General features: G+C 38.4%; 1 long non-coding RNA gene across 1 annotated transcript; it reads right to left on the reverse strand.

Annotated features, from left to right (window-relative positions):
* Window positions 1-1,154: 1,154 nt before the first annotated feature.
* LOC134492434 (uncharacterized) lies at window positions 1,155-5,944 on the reverse strand. Its single transcript, XR_010067440.1, has 4 exons — window positions 5,867-5,944; window positions 5,153-5,195; window positions 2,504-2,542; window positions 1,155-1,299 (listed from the first exon to the last, which is right to left on the reverse strand). It is a non-coding gene; the product is annotated as an uncharacterized LOC134492434 (long non-coding RNA).
* Between the last annotated feature and the right edge of the window lie 9,355 nt (window positions 5,945-15,299).

The raw sequence follows: 15,299 nt of genomic DNA on the forward strand, positions 1-15,299 counted from the left end.
AACACAAACACCGCTATTTTGTTTAAAACAGTGTCTTCTCTGGGTACTGTGCGTGTAGTACTACATCTTCACCTGATTTCTACTGTTAGTTCAGTACTGCAGCCACTTAAAAAGCTAGTATAAATTTCCTGCAAGCCTTCAAGAATTTTAGGGATGTGGGATCTGAATTGTGGAAATCACCCAGTGGAAATTGAGCATGCTCAGTAGCCACAGATTAGAAAAATTGATTGAAGGGAAATTGAATTGGCTGACAAACAGTGAGTGGCCAGTGAAAAGGAAGGTGTGGTAAGGAAGACTTTACAATTTCCTGCCAGCCAACAAAGAATGCAAGGAGCATAGAAGGGAGATAAAGGGAAGATGCTGGATTTGTCCTCTTCTGGTTCAGTTTCATGGTCCTTAGAGAAAACAAGAGTAAAAGCAGGTAAAAATATGCAGATACCTCACTGTCTGGCTTCAAGGTGTAGAGAGCAGAGCTTAAAGAAACCTTGCAAAATTCACACTTTGCCAGACAGTAATTTTCTAGGGTCTATCACCTTTCAGTCCTATCCTTCCTCTCTCCTCCCAGATGCAGAAAAGGGATGGGGGATTGGCTAAGTGAAGCTAAAGGTGCTTTGTTTAGGGTTTGTCTGAGCATGACATGAGAGTTTTCCATGCAAATAGGAACAACCCAGATTGGCCAGTTCTCTACAAAGGGATTTAGTCTTGAGTTCTCAGCATGAGATGCTTTTGAAGATACCTTTGCAAATGAAAATTCTACAGTAGCTCATTTGCCCTGTATTGTAGTTTGGAAGGGACTGTGGCTGAGAGGTGCCTTACAATCATGCATGTAGTTATTCTGACCTGAATACCATCTCTGAACTTCTTACCAAGTTAAAGAATCTCACTTCCATCCCCATATAGGAAGAAAGAAACTAGAGATTCTCCTGAGAATGGCTATTAAGCAGCAGCAGTGCATGAGCACCAGTGTGGTGACCTGGTCCGAGTGCTGGACTAGGACCAAGCAAAATTCAAATCCCCACTTAATCATAAAGATCACCAATGACTTTGAAGCAATAATTCCCTCTCTTGCTTTAAGGAGACAAATAATGTGTTTGCAGCCTCAAGTTTGGAAGGAGTTTAATGTGTAATTAAAAAAAAGGCCAGACAAACTGCTGGAGATCTCTTTGCAACATATTTTATTTTAAAAGTTGGTAAATATAAAAAGACATTTTAAAAATTGATTTGTTAAAAAGGGGTTGCCTTGAATATTTAAAAGAATTTGTCCTGATTGCTTCTTCAATCTGATCTTCATGATAAAACCTGGAATAACAGTGAGTCAATGATTAGTTTTTGATAATGGCTTATACCAATCCCCCAAACTGCTTCCAATCTGACAACATTAGTAAAGGTCCGGGGGGAGGGGGGACTACTAACTGTACTACTACAAGTACATACCAGTTTTGAGGGCATGTGGAAAGATTCCCCCCACTATTAGCATTGTGACAGTTCCAAGCAAGGGTAGCTGTAAAGTGTGTGTATGCCACATCCACCATCTTGCGAATTATAACATACACACACCGCAGATGCTGAGGCTCCAAGGCTGTCCTTTCCTAGCATAGCCCGATCCCCTTTACTGCTCATTTTCTTGTATCACAAGCAAAAAAAAAAAAGGCTTTCCTCACCATAGTGCTTTCACTGTGCACTCCAACTGCATTTGTACCATTTCAGATAGGAACCAATGACTAGCTTCAGTGACTGTGCTAAGCAAGTTGACCTAACCAATTCAATACTAAGTTGTTCAACAAGCTATCACTAAGGTAATGCGAACACAACAGTATAAGAGCTGAGATATAATGGGAAAACTTTATAGCCTCTCATCATACTTAGCCTATATTATGAGCAATGTTTGTCTGGTGTCAGTTCACATGGTACTCTGGAGGTCAGTTTCTTATGGTACCAACATTACTGGTTCCAAACCTTTCTTTACCTCAAAAGATGACCCTTTTTTGTTGCTTCTGTTATGTTAGAGAGCCTTTGTGATGGCCAGGCAACATTTTTTTTAAAAGTGCCATCTCCCCCAAAGAAATAGCTTTCACAGTTACCCATTAGCAATGAAACTTAGTTGCTTCTGTGGATATGTAGGCATTAATCTGCTTGTACTTCAGTCTGTCTCAAGGAAACCATGGTTTATAAATCACAGTGGATTGGTTGGTACATCAAGCTAAAAAACAAGCATTATAGTAGGCCATACTATAGTGAAGTCATTTATAGTTCAACTAAGCATCCTGTTATTCCATTATAAATATGGTCCCAAGGCTTCATACACACTTCTGTACCCTTTTTGCAACCCGTACTATAGAATAGTGCCATGTTATTGGGTAGATAATGGAAGCTTGCATTTGAGAAGCTGGTCATTAAAGTAGTAGTCTGTATAAAGTAATTTAGATGCCCTCTTCATTAAAATATGTAGATTTTGAATTCCAAACTGGGTTTCTAAACTGGCATTCATTCTACAATATATTACCTTCATAGATGTAGATTCTACTTTTTCTGTTCAGAATAGCTATAAGGAAGAAAAATAAGTGCATCAGTAATTACGTACAAGGCTTATAGCAGGCTCTTCTAATATTCCAAAAAGATATTCTTTTTCCAATATTAAAAAAGTCAAATGGACTGAAACAGTTCACCAAGTAACAGTACAGCAGCTTCCATTCCTGCAAACAGGGCTGGGAAGATGCAGTGCTGGTTTCCATGTTTTAGTTTGTAGGGAAGACTGGATATGTAATTCCTTCTTCCAAAATAGAAATCGACTCCAGGGCAACTGATACACTATTCCATGAAGAATACCCTGCCAGAGTCAATAGAAAAAAAAATAATGTTCAGAGATTGCAAGAGGATGCATTTGACGTGTGATAGGTGCGTTTGATAACATTTAGATGCATTTGATAACTTTGTCATAGATCAATTCTTTAAAAAAAATACCCAAAGGGGGCATGCCTGCCAATATTGACTCATGCCTTGATCACCTTGCTTCCACTACGGTGCATTCTACATGGAGTTGCATTTGAAGACATGCAATTCCATGTAGAATCAGGTGATACAGGGTGTAGTGCCAGGCTACGAGGTGAGAAGAACTACGGTTGTAGAGTAACATCTATCTTGTGGTTGCTGCACTGGTTGCCTGTAAGCTTTGGAGCCCAATTCAAAGTGCTAGTTATGACCGTACAGCATGGCACTAAGTGACATCCAGATATTTCTGCCCATCCAGTTCAAACAGTGAGAGACCTGATTTGAATTCCTCTCCCACAGGGGATTAAGGGGGTTTAGATTATAAAATAGAACACCTCAGTGGTAGTTCTCATATTACAGAAGATGATTCCCTTGGAGCTGTGAATGACTCCTACCCTCCTTGTATCCAGGAAGTTCCTCAAGGCAGTTTTATTGCACTGGACATCTATTTTTTTTAATGTATTTATTTGTTTTAAGAAAATGTATATTGCTTCCCACCTTAAGTACATAACTCTGGGTGGTGAACAATACATTCAAAAACAGTATAAAAACTCATAATCCATTAAAATGATACAATCCAATTATTTTCTCCATTAATTATGGTTTGATTTTAATTATTGGGCTATTTCATTTTTGTTTGTTCCTGTATAGTACCCAGGGTCATCAAATAGGGCAGGTTATAAATATTGTCTAATTAGATAAATGTATATTTAATAAATATGCATACATACTTGAATTGTAGAGCTGCATATTAAACTACAGATGTACTGTAATTCTTTAGGGCTAATGATTACATAATGCAATACTTCAGGAGCCTAGCTATATAACACTATTCAAATTATGCAGCAAACTCCTTAATTCTTGATATCTGAATACAAGTACATGCAAAGTCATTTACTAAACAATCTGTTTTTAAAATGAGAATCCTTTTGAATGTACCCAGTTTGCATCCTTATTTCTATCCTATCATGGTAAATTACAGAATTTCTGGATTACAGAGTTGGAGCTACTTACTCCCTGTTTCTGAGAGCTGCAGCTTGCATAAAGAAAAAAAAGGTCTTCCTCATGGCTGAGTTAAAGTGCTATCCACCAGTCCTTGAGCAGCAGAAAACTAGATTGGCTTGAAATTTGCTGCCCCCACTGGTGATCCTTATTTAGGCACAATGCTGGTTAAAGCTTACTGTCCTTTTCATGTAGTGTACAAGACATACTAAATACAGGGACTGGTGAATTCCCATGGATTTCCCTCCCCTCCAAAATATCACCAACCAGTGGGAAAATATTCACTAATCCTTTTCCTTAACATGAGATGGAGATTAGGGAAGGACACAAGTTTTGACTGATGGCTAAATCAGCAGGCTTAGTGATCTGCCAAAACTCAATCTAGTTTGGCACAAGTGTTCTGTGCAAGTGCATTCAAAGGAATTTAGTGCTATTCTAGAATAGAGCTAAACCCATATCTAAAACAATAGAAACCAACTGGTATCAGCTGATTGTTGAAAGCCCCTTGAATGCTCCCACCAAAAACGCTTATGCCAAACAGCGGATCAGTAGGCTCCTTTTAGACACTGCTTGAGCACTATTCTAGCAGTATGCTAAATCCATGTTCAAAAGCAGTCTGAACAGCACTGACAGAGAGGGAATTACATCATGGAACAGCAGACAGCCATTCAAAGACAGTTTGAAATTGAATTATTGTGTATACTTTTGAAAACTAGTAAATAAAGAAATCTAATTTAAAAGCAATGGAGTGGAAAGAAAAGGGGGAATGGAAAGGGGGAAAATTAATTGAAGTACAATTTAAAAATAGGTAACTTGGAAACAAAGGTATTTTAAGTGCTATAGCTTTAAATTAGTATGTTGCCTGGAAACAAAAACGTATTTCAGTAGGTAATTTACACCCATTGTAATTCTGTACTATGCTTACTCCCCCCCCACCCTCAAATACTGCTGCTCCTTCTTGTAAAGCTCTTGTACACCATAAAATGTAGCCCTTTGGCATAAAAAAAGTTGTCTCTGGTTTAAGAAGTGCTGTTATTGACCTTGCGGACCACTTTGCAGAACAGACCCTTATCAGCATCTGAGCCTGCATCATTTGTTAAACCATTTTGTAGCTGCTATTAACATTTCAAATACATGCAAAACAGCTATTCTGCTGACTTACCTGGTCCCAAAAACAAAAGGAGGAGCAGGAGATTGATCAGCATCTTTAGAAAAGAACAGTAGTAAACAAGTATTAGGTGGTGTTTGCATAATTACATAGCTGGAAAGCTCATTTTTCAGTTTTTCCAAGAAGTGTTCAAGCTGATGATAAAACATGATTGGTAGGTGGCAGTATTGCAACCAAAACTCTCCCCACGACCTGAGTTCAATCCCAGCGGAAGCTGGATTCTCGGGTAGCCGGCTCAGGTCGACTCAGCCTTCCACCCTTCCGAGGTCGGTAAAATGAGTACCCAGCTTGCTTGCTGGGGAAGGTGACCACTGGGGAAGGCAATGGCAAACCCCCCCGCTATAGTCTGCCAAGAAAATGTCGCGAAAGCAGCGTCCCCCCAAAGGATCACCTTTCATATACTCCCCTGGGGTAGCTACAGTTAATAGCACTGTTAAACAGTATTATCTTACTTTACCAAAGTACCAAAAACTTTCTAGATACAAAGATTGAAATATCATTCAGATCCCACCCACTGGTTCAGAATCCAAGAAGCATGATACCATAGGCAAAAATAAAAGGGAAGAAAGCAAGTCAATTCAAGTACCACTACCTGAATCAGGCTACAGTCAGGAGAAAGATGGGAGCGGAGCTATTTATCAGTTTCACAAAGCCTGGTCCACTTAAACCTTTTCTTAAACTATTGTTCTTATACCAAAGATGAGTGACCTTGCTGTTCTTCTCACCATCCAGGGCAGCTGACCTGCCCATTGTTTTGGAAGATTTTCTTATCAAAGGCTGTTAAGGACTGTTAGAATAGAGACTGAGTCAGAGGATGAATGGGACAGCTGGGAAAAACAGCTAAGCCAAGCCGAGGAAAAAACTGAAGACTTACAATTAAAGAAAAGCTTCGAGTGGGAGGAAGCAGAACAGCTGAAGGAGCTAGGAAGTGAATCGGGTTCACCACCACCAATCAGCGCTCGAGAGCAGCGTGCGGCAGGGAGGGCCAAGCAACGAGAAGCCCAATTGGCTCCTACGCGAAAAAGGCGGGAAAGCCGAAGATATAAAGAGCGCCAGAAGCCAAAGCCAGTTGTCAGAGACAACTGTTCCTCTCTACAGCCTCATGATTTCTCCTCAGCGTGTTCAGAGCCATCTTTGAATTCAGAAAGCACCCTTGATCTTATAACCCCGATCTTCCTGTAGAGCCTGTCATTCTTCCGCCTGCCTCTCCATTTGTCTTGGCTCCTAATTCCACATTTCCTTAAGGACTTAATTACCTCAGCAGTCACTGCCGTCTCTCTGCCTTAGAGCACTTTGGGCAATGGGGCTTCACCTGTCAGCCTCTGACATCATCATTCAACTGTCAGCTCCTGAGTTCAACCCTGTTGTAATTATATCTATACCTTTCGCCCCAGCATCGTATACTTACCTTTGATTCCTTCGAAAAGCCACTGTCACCGCCTGACCTTAGTCTGTCTCAGTTCTCCAGTTCTACCATTGATTCATCTTGTTAAATACTCAGATCACCAGATCCCTCTACTTCAGCTTCTGTGTTAATTCTACTCCCTTGGAACCGCCCTATTTAATGCCTCAGAGTCAACGGCTTCTACAGTCTTCAACCAATTGGTAAAATAGTATGGTGCAAACAATCCATTTACTCCTCAATTGTATTCTGTCTGTTGCCTATGACTTTCTTTGTTTATACCTTAATTTTAAGAATCAATTTTCCGCAGAGTTAATTACCTTGTACGTAGAATCCATTCTTTTCCTATTCAGAATTCCGTACTGAATTCAGTTTCAAAAATTGAAATAATAAATTTCTGTTAATTATTATCAGACCTTCCACTGAGGTAAAATTAGCTTAATAAAGAATTGTTATTAATTAATTCAGAGTCTATCGCTAAACAGGACAAGGACAAACTAAATTTCACTGAGCATCCCAGACAAACAGTAGAGGCGGCCCTCAGTCTTCATATTATCTAAATCTAAATTTGTCTCAGTGGCTGCAATTCAAAAGAGGAAACAAGATCTTTTGGCCTAAATCAGCAGGAACCCAATTTTGGGAAAGAGATCTGCTTCCTTAAATGTTTCTGTCAAGGTTTCTGAGAGGGAGGGAGTTGCTGCCTTGCCATAAAAGAATGAGTGCATTCAGTTCACCTATAATGTGTTTTAATTCAGAAAATCCATATGCAATTCTGGGGCAGTATTTGGGAAGTAAAATCTCACCAGCATCCCAGTCTTCCTGTGAAGGTGGGTACTGCATGGCAGTCATCTCTTGGATTCCTATGTTTCGATGTATAGCCACTGCAAGCAAAAAATTCAGAAGAAAGAGTTACATACAGTGATGCTTAGATACTGGGCATATCTGTTTAAGAGTTTAGGACTCATGTTTGTGAATTCACATAATGAGAGATTAAAATTCAAGGCAACTCTGCTGCAAGGCAGGGTGAAGGGTAAGCACCTTGCCTCAGATCACAAATCAGATGAGGCAGTGGACTGCACATCCTTTTCCCAAACCCAGCATAGGACCAAAACCTAACCCTTTCTCGATCGCTGCCCCAACTCTTTGGAATGTGGTCCATTAAGAACTGGGCAATCAGGTATCTCCATTAGCTTTTCAACAAGCTCTTGAAATACATAGTTTTGTATAGGCTTTTAAGTGTAGATTGTAATTGTTAATTTTAATGATTGATCCAACTTGTTTTACAGGACATTGAAAGTTTTTAATATCAATTTCAAATTGATGTTTCACTTCAGACTGCCAGGAGGCTTTGGTAGTTGATGGTCTATCAAGTTAAATCAATAAAAAGGACTTGTTTGTGAGAAAGAGCTGGCTTTGCCATAAAATATGAGAAGTAATGGAGGCTCCTCTTGTGTCAGGTGAGATCCCTTCTTAAATACATGAACAGTTGTTGATTATTTGCTGAGAGAGGAAAGGGGAACAGAAGAGCAGCGTTCTACTTGGTGCAGCAGATAATCTCAGATGTGATCTAAGTCGGGGAATCAGCTTGGGAGTTGGACAGCTAAACCCTCTTTCAGGATCAAAGCCTCAATTCTGCCCACTTTACTGCTCCAGGTCTGAGTTTAAATGCAGGGGAAAAATTACATTAATTGCATGTCTTTTACCTCTGTTTGGAGGAACAAAGCATAAAATGTTTGCTATCCCTAGAAAGAACAGATGGGAATCGCATCCTTTTTCAGAACGTTCCTGTACTTACTCTACTTCATAACTCTATTTTGTATTCTGTGCCCAGGAAAGTTTAGTTTTATGGCATGTACAAAAATATGCAAAGTGGTCATATTTCTCTGTGTTAAAGGTTTATTGAACCTCCCATGTTTCCTTGTAGTCTCCCATACAGTGCCAAGGTTTATATGTAGTTATTGTCGTCTTCCTTCACTTATTGACTGTGTAATATTTCAGTCATGACAGCTTTACACTTTGATCTCCTTACTCCCAATGTCTAACTTTCCAAAAGAATGGAGGAACTCTCAATCATTAAAAAAAAATCCTATTGTTTATACCCATATTGCTCACTATTAATTCTTTTTCCCCCTTCTCTTTGGTCCTTTTCTAACCATTTGAACATTCAGCATATATTCTAGGCAGCATATTGGTTTGGCTGATATATTGGGAATGCTGGTTTCTATAGACAGCATAACTACCAAATTAATTCACAAATTGTGTTATAGCAACAACCTAACCAATTACACAATGCAAAAGCCACAGCAGGCACTTAAGCAAGCAAATTAAAAGAATCTACTTCTTACCACTGGGCGCCTCCACAGGAACTTTATTCTCACAGTTTGCAAGGTGGAAACTCAACTGCTGCCTGGGAATTCTGTGGCGGGCATTATAGGGGCATGTCGCTAGTTCTCTAGCAATCTTTTCATTGTTCTAGGCAAAAAAAAAAAATGAAACCCAAGAAGTTTTTATAAAGTAAATGATGGTTCTTTCCAGATTCCTGCCATCGGTGATACTGCAGGCAAGATGCATGTATACAAAATAAAAGATATAACAGAAAAGCAATTGTCAATCCATTTTTTACCTGGAGGAGCCTTCACAGTGCCACTAAATCTCAGGAGTGGAAACTTAAAGATTTGGTAATCTTTCAACATTTAATACAATTTCCTGGGGAGCAATGGCATGTGGAATATGAAAATGGATCTTGCCAACAATAAAGTTCAAGATAAAGAACCCAGTTAAATTAATAGTTTAGGAAAAGGATTTAAATTGAGTCCAACAATTGATTGTTCCCAGGGAAACTGTATAGGGTAGCTCTGGCAAGATCCAAAGATATAATAACAAAACAACACCAATATACATTTTTCATTGCTTTGTTCATACATTTTTCATCAACAATCCACTGAGTAACATTCTGCTTAGGGATCTGCAAAATGTTGTATTGTGGATCATCCAGAATAAGCAGTTTTCGGGAAGTGGTATGAATTTGAAACAGGTCTGTTTTGTGTTTGCTGGAAGTAGTCCCTTGGAATGAGTTTGCTTTGAGGCTGACTACTTCAAGTAACATGAGAATAGTCCACACTGGGGACAGTGCATCTGGTTTCAGAGTTGGAATTCTCTGTAATTAAATGGTTTGAACATCTCACTTTCAGTTTTGTCTAGCTTGGCTTTAAATGTCACATGCATTGCCTGTACTATTTTTTCATTTTCTCCTTACCTTCTTGCACTTCACCAAATGATAAGGGAAACGGCTGGCCCTGATCTGGTGGCTTTTGTCATAGGGACACTGAATGAGTTGTTCGGGATCCATGAGGTAGGCGGGGAGGCTGCTGAGTGATTGTACACCTAAGAATGTTTAAAAGTGGGAAGGTATTAAACAGCAAGGCACTAATACACAGATACATATCCTAAGACTCAGTAGAAACTTGAGACAACAAAAGAGACCCCTTTGACACAAGCATTATGTCCAAAATCATCCTAACCCTGAAGATAACTCATCTTATTATGCTGCCAATTTTTTTTTAAACAGAGATGAACTCTTGTATTTAGTAAATTCAGGTTTTGTTTCCACACCATAGATTCACTTTGTTTCATTCCATGTTATCTGACATTAGCTTATAATCATATACTTCAGCCTGTGTCTATAGAGAACATGCCAGTTTCTGTTCTAAATATTCTGCTTCCCAGTCAGTTGAGAAAACTACAACTAACACAGAGTAACCTATATAACTCCTCCTCTCCTTGCATATTCTGACCATAGTTTGACTTTCTGTATTTGGTCTCATTCTGATGCAGTGGCTGGCTTTATACTTTTGCAGTAAATGGTTACTTAACTGTTGTTTATTGAATAAACCACAATTGGTTGGATGTACAATAAGTTAAGCCATAAACCAATCAAACTATGACATCATGAAATATGAACCCAGTCCCTTATCTTTCAGCCTCACTTTCAGACTTCTGGAACAATAAAAATGGCAAGAGAAAAACTGCTAGTCTTCAGTTTCTTGGAGGAAAAAGTGGAATATAAATGGTAGAATCATAATGTGATTTTGTTGGCTTTGGCTTAGCATGTATATCAACCACGCAATTTTCCATCTGGCCATAATTAAACAAACCATAATTTAGTGTGCTCTGTAAACCTAACAACTGTTTGTATGTACATGTAGGAGGCAAAAGTCAGCTGTCTTGGATAAGAGTTGAGTTATGGGTTTGCTAAAATGGCATTTGGTGGCTGTTTTTCTGAATAAGATTCCCATTCTATGATAAGCTTCAAATAATTGAAGACAAAAGACCTATACCAAGCCTTCAGAATTGATATATCTCACAAAAAATCCTTTGAGGTTTATTCACTGAGCATAATGAATGTGTTAGCTTGCTGAAAGGGGTTAGTAAACAGCAATTAAAATTAGAAAGCTTTCAGTGTTCTGCAGGCTATAAACTCTTCTGAAACTTGAATTATTTCTGAGTAAACATAGAAGCACTACATATGTCATACTGATAAAGTTAAGGTGAATGTAGACTTTAAAAATCATTGTGTTAGACGGGCTATTCTTACGATATGGAATAAATATAAACTCAGGTTTTGCCCGAAAACTCCTTTATGGCTTTCAACGCAAGAAACATTTTATAGACAAGAAATGGTAAGTAAACATAAATAGTTAACCTACCAAGATGTAGTAGCCTTAAAGAGAACTTTTATAAAATTATGTATTGTTGGTATTTGTCACCACAGAAATTGTCTAGAATGTATAAAGCTATTTCGAATGTTTGCTGAAAATGCAAACATGAAGAGCAATTAATCATGTTTGGTGGACATGTAAAAAGGCCAAAAAAATTTGGATACAAATACATGCATTAATTCAGAAGATTTTAAAGGTTAAAGTACAACTGAAACCAGAGACCTTTCTTTTGGGACTAAAAGACAAGCAACTAGAAAAAAAGTCATGGAACTTTGTTTTTATATATGACAACTGCAGCATATAAAAACAACCATTATATGCTCAGAAGTGGAAAGGTTCAACACTACCTACACTGGGGGAATGGTTGATGAAGATGATGGAACTTGTGGAGATGGCTGAATTCTTTGATTAGAGAAAAAACATTATCTACATTTAAGGTTATTGACTGCAAAGCCCTTATAGACGTTTTGAATGAAATGGAAAAAAAAAAGCTCTTATGATTTGTGGTTTTGATCATCAGGAAATAAAATACTGGATAATAGAAGTGAGATTTTTTTGTAATTATAGAGATAACTTTGTAATTGTACTTATATTTGCTGCAAAGGAAACCAAAAGCTTTTTTTCTTTTTTATTCTTTCTTCGTGTACTCTTTCTTTCCCGCTCCTACTCTTTATTAGTTTTAGTTTTTATGTGCTTTGTAAAACTTATAATAAAAAATTATAAAAAACAAGTCATACTGAAAAACTGGGTAGTTCATCTGAACAGCTAGAAACCGACTAACTGGTTTTCTTTTAAGTAAATTCCTTTGAATGTATCACTTTTTACTTCCAATCACTTAAAAGTACTTGGCTATTTTCAAATTGGGTGTTTAAAGACAAAGCAATTCCATCTGTATTTTGGCTTAGTATATTGCATAAACTTGGCAATTATGATTTGTAAATCATGATTTATAGTTTAGCATGTTATGTGAATTCATCCAATTGTCTCATTAATAAACTGATTTAGTATGATATCTAAGCCTATTCCTGGATGGTTTTACACACTGCACTGACATAGATTTTAAACATAGTTTAGGCTGGATTTATATATCATGCTAAGCTATAATGTGATTTGTTTGGCTGTATTAGTGGTTGGTTCATATAATACACTAAATCATAAATCAAAGCATAGCTTATAAAATACAGTGGCTTTGCTCACATAGCATGCTAAAAAATGAACAAACCATACTTTGATTTAAATGACATGCAAAACAGTATTCAAAGTGTCATGTTTTATTTGTTCCCCAAACCTATACAAATCTAGAGTGAATTAGAAATCGCACATTTAATCAGATTCTTCCAAAACTACTTTTTAGAAAAAAGGCAACAAGAGGATTTCCTTAACTATGTTTGCACAACCAGCTAATTTGCCTCTTTCTGGTTCACCAAATTCACCTGTCTTGATTTACACTGTACACCTAGCTAACCACATTTTTCATGCATAGTATAAATCAAATCTAATGTAATTTTTTTTTGGTTTAGTGTGTTCTGGGGAAGTAGATATTGTGGTTTATAAACCATAATTGATACCTCAGTGTGAGGTATGAATCTAATCAGCAATGTTTAATTCAACAAAATACAGTTAAGAAAATTTTACATTAGCAAAATGAAATGAAACAGAAGTGTGACTATTTTAAATTTTTTGTTCGGCTCATACAACCACAAAGCTAAAGCACACTTTAGCTTTATACATCATGGCTTATAAAACACACTGGCTACATTCTGAATAATTATTTTAAAATATGTTTGTTTGAACACAGCCATTAGGTTCTTTCACAGGTCCAACTCAAGCTAGATCTACATATTTTTCCACCCCATAATGTGTAGGAGAGGCTTTACTGTGTTGTGAGATCACAATCCATTATGTTTTATTCAACAAGCCATGGAATGATATGCATGATATGAGCTCATTTACAAACTATTACTATATAATTAAAACAATAACAAAAAAGACTTACTGTATATATGTGCTTTACAGCTTATTCCTGAACAGATTGGAAACTGTCTTTGAAGAAGAAGAAAAAAGCTAAGTTTTCACATGGGAATAATGAAGGGATCTTATAAAATAACTGGCCATAAATGGAAACACCTGCCTTTCTTACTACTAACTTGCTCAAAATGCCTTTGTCTTTAGCAGGGCAAAGGGTTACACCTGAATAGTTGCTGAATCCAAATGACTACAGGTTTCTCTCCTAGCAGTTCAACTGTAGTCAGCCAATGATGGGAAAGTTTCTTAAAAGACTTTCTGACATCACTGTGGCCAAGGAAACCTCTGTATTACAAACTGAGTGGGGGGACCCACAATTGCATTGATGCTTACCTGTCTTTAAAAAAGATTGTAGATCTTTAAAAAATTATATTGATATAAAGAAGTTTCTCAAATTAACTACAGAAGAACAGTAGCACAAAACCAGTGCAGATAAAATACTGGTTAATTAATGGTTTTTATAATTAGTTCCTTTCTCACAAAATGTGAAGTATAGCTGATGCCAATGCCTAAAAATATGGCTGACTAATTTGTGGCTCAGTGGTTTAGTTAATGGTTCAGTATTTATTTATTTACCAAATTTATATGGCTGCCCATCTCACAAGAAGCGACTCACAGCAAAAAAGTATAAAAAACAATAGTGTCAAACACACTCATACTAAAAAAAAACTCAAGAGATTTGATCAGCAATGGAGCCACCTCAAGATCTCACTGGCCTCCTGAGACCCGCAGGCCTGATGACATGAGGGGCCTTAAAGGTCAAAACCGGCATGTTGAATTGGACCCAGAAGCAGGCTGGCAACCAATGCAGCTTGCAGAGCAGAGGTGTAACGTGCTGTTTTAGAAGCACACATAACTGCCTGCGTTGAAGCTTCCAGATGCTCTTCAAAGGCATGTAGAGTGCAGTACAGTGGTCCGATCAGGAAGAGACTAGGGCATGAGTTACTGTGAGCAGAACCCTGGGCGTAACTAGTGCACAATATGAAGCTGTGCCAAGGGTCTCCTAACCATGACCACCAGCTGCTCTTCGAGCAGGAGTTGTAAGTCCAGGAGGCCCCCAGATTGTGTACTGGGTCTGTCTGGGGCCGTACAACCCCATCCAGCACCAAAGATGGCAAGAGTTCTGGAACTGGCAGGACCCAAAGCCATTCAGTCTTGCCAGGGTTCATCTGAAGCCTGTACTGAGCCAATATGATTCATTTAGTAAACTATGGATCAGCTAACTATGGACTGGGATGTTGTGCAAACACAACCACTGGCTTGTTGTATGACTTGCTCTCCCCTCTAAATTTCATCCTCGGCTCCAGGTTTGCCCAGAGTTAGTACTGTGGTCAAGCTAAGAGATCCAAAACTGGCTGCAGGGAGCAAGGGTGTTTGTTTCGTTGTTTGTCTGTTTGACACATACAGCAATTCTAGTAGCAAGAGGCAATACAAACGATACTGCAGTAAAAAGATCCAAAGATAACTTTTCCAAGCCAAGATTGGGCAGATGTCCCACCTTAACCCTTTCCATGTGTTGCTGGTGACTAGTTCTGGGTAAAATAGTGGCAGAGATAGTAAGAGTGGTTTTCTGCTTAGAGTAGTGTTGTCAGAGCAATGAACTCACCCTTTTGTTCATTAGTGCACTTGGTGTAACCTTGTCAAGGACTCCTGTGCTCTTCCTTGAAACCTCTTCCATTGATGAAAAGGAGCCTGCAAAACCCTTTTAGGGCCAGCAGCCTTTCGGCAATTCTTTTGCTCAGGCCAGGAGGAAAACCCATTATACCACCCTGGGTTCCTAGTCTGCAATTTCTATCTGACCGTGAACAGGAAGCCTCAAATGGGGGAACTTCTCTGCTTTTTCCCCATCATCTTTCTTTTCTAACTCCATACATGATGAAGAGCTCTGGTGAACTTGAAAGCTTGCATGTTCTTTTATGACATTTTAGTTGGTGGTAATACCGATGGGTTTTTCTGTGCCTACGTGGCAGTTTTTGACTCCTGGCGACTGCCTGGA

This window comes from Candoia aspera, chromosome 2, assembly GCF_035149785.1.
Source record: "Candoia aspera isolate rCanAsp1 chromosome 2, rCanAsp1.hap2, whole genome shotgun sequence".
In the NCBI taxonomy this organism is placed as follows: Eukaryota; Metazoa; Chordata; class Lepidosauria; order Squamata; family Boidae; genus Candoia; species Candoia aspera.